The sequence below is a fragment of the Aegilops tauschii genome, chromosome 7, assembly GCF_002575655.3.
Source record: "Aegilops tauschii subsp. strangulata cultivar AL8/78 chromosome 7, Aet v6.0, whole genome shotgun sequence".
NCBI lineage: Eukaryota > Viridiplantae > Streptophyta > Magnoliopsida > Poales > Poaceae > Aegilops > Aegilops tauschii.
The window spans coordinates 393,520,151-393,524,973 of record NC_053041.3 but is presented as its reverse complement, the minus strand read 5'-3'; positions in this window follow the sequence as shown (position 1 = coordinate 393,524,973).

The following is a 4,823-nucleotide window of genomic DNA, read 5'->3' as shown; positions in this document are numbered from 1 at the left end:
TGGCGCACTTGAGGAAGCACCCGCTGACTCAGAGGTGCGGTAGCGCTTTGATGTTGCACGTCCGGGGTTGACACGGCGGACTTGCTGCTCAGGATGTTCATCAACTGGAACCAAACACACGAGCAGAAGAAACAACCAGAAAGAACGAGCATAAGCCACCAAACACTGCAAAAGAGATCAAAAATGGCAGGAATAGGATGGAATGGGGCAAAAAGCGGTAGTACCGCGATCCATAAGCGGCAGTACCGCTCAAGACGGGGAAACGGCGGTTCCCTACTGCTGTGGTCAAATCCGGCACTACCGGACTGCCAAATTCAAAAATACTCCTACCAAAACTCAATCCAAATAGTCTAGTCGCCTTCTCCAATCTACTCAAGCCTAGATTTAGCCAAAAATCGAGAGATGCAACCACTATTGCCCCAAGGCACTAGATCTGAATTCTAGACAAAAAGAGAGGAGGAACGGGGGCAATACCGGCATCCATGGCAAGAGGACGGGGTGGGGATCGACACCACCAAAGGAAATGGAGAGGGACGGCCCGGAGACGGCGGCCCGCCGGAGCCCTCCCGCGGTGAATCGACGCTGGAGAGACGAAGAGGAACGAGGGGGCGGTGCGAATGGGTATGGGGGAGACGAAACCTCCCCCTGCCCCGACATAACCCCCTGGTCCCGCCCCCAACGGTAGTACCGCTCGGGTGGGCGGTAGTACCGCTTGTCAACATAAGCAGTAGTACCGCGCACCACCAGCGGTAGTACCGCCCAGCGAGACTCAACGACTAGACACCAAAAGGCTCGGCTCAAAAAAACAGAAAAAAACGGCAAGAAGAGGAAACTAAGACTCAGCAACGAGAACACCAGCAAGGACAGGAAACACACACCTCTTCAAGAGAGGGCGGTGGCCGAGGCCACCTATGTTTGAGTCAAGAGGTATGGTGCCGCGAAGATTTTAACCTTGGGCCCATGACCAAAACTTGTCTTTGACGCACAAGTACCATAAAAAATGGCTAATGTGAAAGACTTGATCAATTTATGCATAATGGGGGGAGGGAGAATTCATTGAGAGAACAACACTCCCCCTATGTCCATGCCTACACCTAAACAAGACAACAAGTTGAGTAAGGTGGGGTGTGCAAGGGTTCAAGCAACATTGCTTGAATCAATGATATTTAGCTCATGCCTTAACTCGCGAAATCTTGCTTCATCCAAAGGCTTCGTGAAAATATCTGCAAGGTTATCGTGAGTGTTGACATAGTTGAGCTCGATCTCCCCTCGCCTAATATGACCCCGGATGAAGTGATACCGAATCTCAATATGCTTCATCTTGAAGTGTTGCACCGGGTTGAGAGAAATCTTGATGGCACTTTCATTGTCACACCAAAGAGGCACTTTGTCACAAATGACACCGTAATCCTTTAAAGTTTGCCTCATCCATAAGAGTTGTGCAGAACAACTACCGGCCGCCACATACTCCGCTTCGGTGGACGAGAGAGACACACAGCTTTGCTTCTTGGAAGACCAACTCACCAAAGAGCAACCAAGAAATTGGCACCCTCCGGAAGTGGACTTCCTATCCACTTTTTCTCCCGCCCAATCGGAGTCCGAATATCCTACAAGCTTGAAGTTTGCTCCTCTTGGGTACCATAAGCCAAATTTTGGGGTATGAGCCAAATATCGAAAGATTCGCTTGACCGCCACAAAGTGGCTTTCCTTAGGCGCGGCTTGAAACCGTGCACAGATCCCCACACTCAACATGATATCCGGTCTAGATGCACAAAGGTAAAGCAAGGAGCCAATCATGGAGCGATATACCTTTTGATCCACCGCTTTACCATTGGGATCAATGTCAAGTTGGCACTTGGTGGGCATTGGAGTGGAAGCCGGCTTGACATCACTTAGCTTGAATCTCTTAAGCATGTCTTGAGTGTATTTGGCTTGGTTGATGAAGGTTCCTTCTCTTCTTTGCTTCACTTCGAACCCGAGGAAGAACTTCAACTCTCCCATGGAAGACATCTTGAACTTTGAGGTCATGAGAGCGGCAAATTCCTCATTGAAAGCTTTGTTAGGGGAACCAAAGATAATATCATCAACATATAGTTGGCACACAAACAACTCCCCTTTGACCTTCTTAGTAAAAAGAGTGGGGTCGATTAGCCCAACTTCAAATCCACGATCTTGTAACAATTCAGTAAGGTGGTCATACCACGCACGTGGGGCTTGTTTAAGGCCATAGAGTGCCTTATCGAGTTGATACACATGATCAGGAAAGTAGGGATCCTCGAACCCGGGGGGTTGTTTGACATAGACCAACTCATTAATGGGACCATTAAAAAAAGCACTCTTCACATCCATTTGTTGCAACTTAAAGTTATGATGAGAAGCATAGGCAATTAACATGCGAATGGATTCAAGGCGAGCAACGGGAGCAAAGGTTTCACCGTAGTCGATACCCTCGACTTGGGAGTAGCCTTGTGCCACCAAACGAGCCTTGTTGCGAATGATAGTTCCATGAGCATCTTGCTTGTTCTTGAATATCCACTTGGTCCCAATGACATTATGGTTCCCTGTTGGCCTTGGCACCAATCTCCACACCTTGTTGTGCTCGAAGTTGTTGAGTTCTTCATGCATTGCATTGAGCCAATCCGGATCCTCGAGCGCTTCATAAACCTTTTGGGGTTCCACACAAGAGACAAACGCATGCTGTTCACAATAGTTTGCTAATTTTCTACGAGTGCTTACCCCCTTAGTTAAGCTTCCAAGCACATTCTCCATGATGTGCCCTTTGGTGGTGAGCTTGGAAGCAATCTTGGCGGCACGACGCTCCAATTCCTCCTCGGAAGTGAGATGAGAAGAGGAAACTTGATCATCTTGAGCGCCGTCTTGAGCTTGTTCTTGATCTTGATCTTGAGCTTGCTCTTGATCTTGAACTTGCTCGGTGGTGAGAACTTGACCTTGGGCATCATGTGGTGGTTCACCACCATCTTGAGGGTGATCTTGCCCTTGATCTTATTCATTTGGTTGAGGGCCTTCACTATGTTCTTCGGAAGCGTGTGGGTCTTGGGTTGGTGATGGTTCCACTTGAGTGGAACATTGTCCTTCTCCTTCGGCCACAAGGGGTTCCTCAATGGGTAGGATATGACCAACACCCATTCTTCTTATGGCTTGGGGAGGAATTTCATCACCTACATCACAAGTACCACTTTGCTCCACTTGGGAGCCGTTATTCTCATCAAACTCCACGTTACACGTTTCCTCAATAAGTCCCGTGGACTTATTGAGTACACGGTAAGCATGAGAGTTTGTAGCATAACCAACAAATATGCCCTCATAAGCTCTAGCCTCAAATTTAGACAAACAGACACCTTTCTTGAGAATGAAACACTTACACCCGAACACCCGGAAGTACTTGAGGTTGGGCTTGTTGCCGGTGAGTATCTCATATGGAGTTTTGTTCAAGCCTTTGCGGAGGTAGAGCCGATTAGATGCATGACACGCGGTGTTGATGGCTTCGGCCCAAAAGTTGTAGGGAGACTTGAACTCCGCCATCATGGTCCTTGCCGCATCCATCAACATCCGGTTCTTCCTCTCCGCTACACCATTTTGTTGAGGGGTGTATGGTGCGGAATATTGATGCTTGATCCCCTCATCACTAAGAAACTCATCCAAGGTGCAGTTATTGAACTCGGTGCCGTTGTCACTTCTTATAGTCAAGATCTTTGCATTGTGTTGACGTTGGGCTTCATTTGCAAAGTCAATGACGGTTTGTTGGGTCTCGCTCTTCCTCTTGAAGAAATATACCCAAGTGTATCTTGAATAATCATCCACAATCACCAAGCAATACTTTCTACCCCCAATACTATCAAAAGATGGAGGCCCAAAGAGATCCATGTGAAGGAGCTCCAAAGGCCTCTTCGAGTAAATGATAGTCGTGGGAGGGTGAGCCTTCTCATGTAGTTTCCCTTCGATACAAGCACTGCAAGCACGATCTTTAGCAAAGCTAACATTTGTTAGTCCACGGACATGGTCCACCTTGAGAAGACTTTGCAAAGATCTCATATTGACATGGGCTAGGCGGCGATGCCAAAGCCATCCCACGTCAACTTTAGCCATTAGGCATGTCGCGGTCTTAGTGGGTCGCTTCGAAAAGTTAATCACATAGAGACCATTCTCAACATGCCCAACAAAGGCTACTTTAATAGTCTTGCTCCACAAGAGGGCCATGGTATCAATATCGAAGAATGTGGCAAAAACCATGATTGCAAGTTGATGAACGGAAAGTAAATTGTATGCAAGGGATTCAACACGCATGACCTTCTCGATCGTGAGATCATGAGAAATGACAACCTTGCCGAGTCCCAATACCTTAGAAGACGAGGCATCACACCACTCGACATTGGTGGGCATAGATGGAATCTTGTGCACGTCCACCACCAAGTCCTTGCTTCGGGTCATATGATTTGTAGCTCCACTGTCGAGCAACCATGATCCCCCACCGGAAGCAAACACCTACAAGAGATCAATGCTTGGTTTTAGGTACCCATTTTGTAATGGGTCCTTTGATGTTAGTGACAAGGGTCTTAGGAACTCAAATAGACCATTCTATGTACTCATAAGGAGAACCAACAAATTTGGCATAAACATGCCCATCACTAGCACGGCATAACACATAAGAAGGGTTAAAGTTGTCGGCTTTGTTGGGAGGGGTGGCATTGCCCTTCTTGACACCGCCACCCTTCGCATTGTTCTTCTTCTCCTTGGAAGCACCCTCTCCCTCCTTCACAAAAGTTTGCTTGAGAGGAGGAGGTCGTTTGGTCTTGTCATTCTTC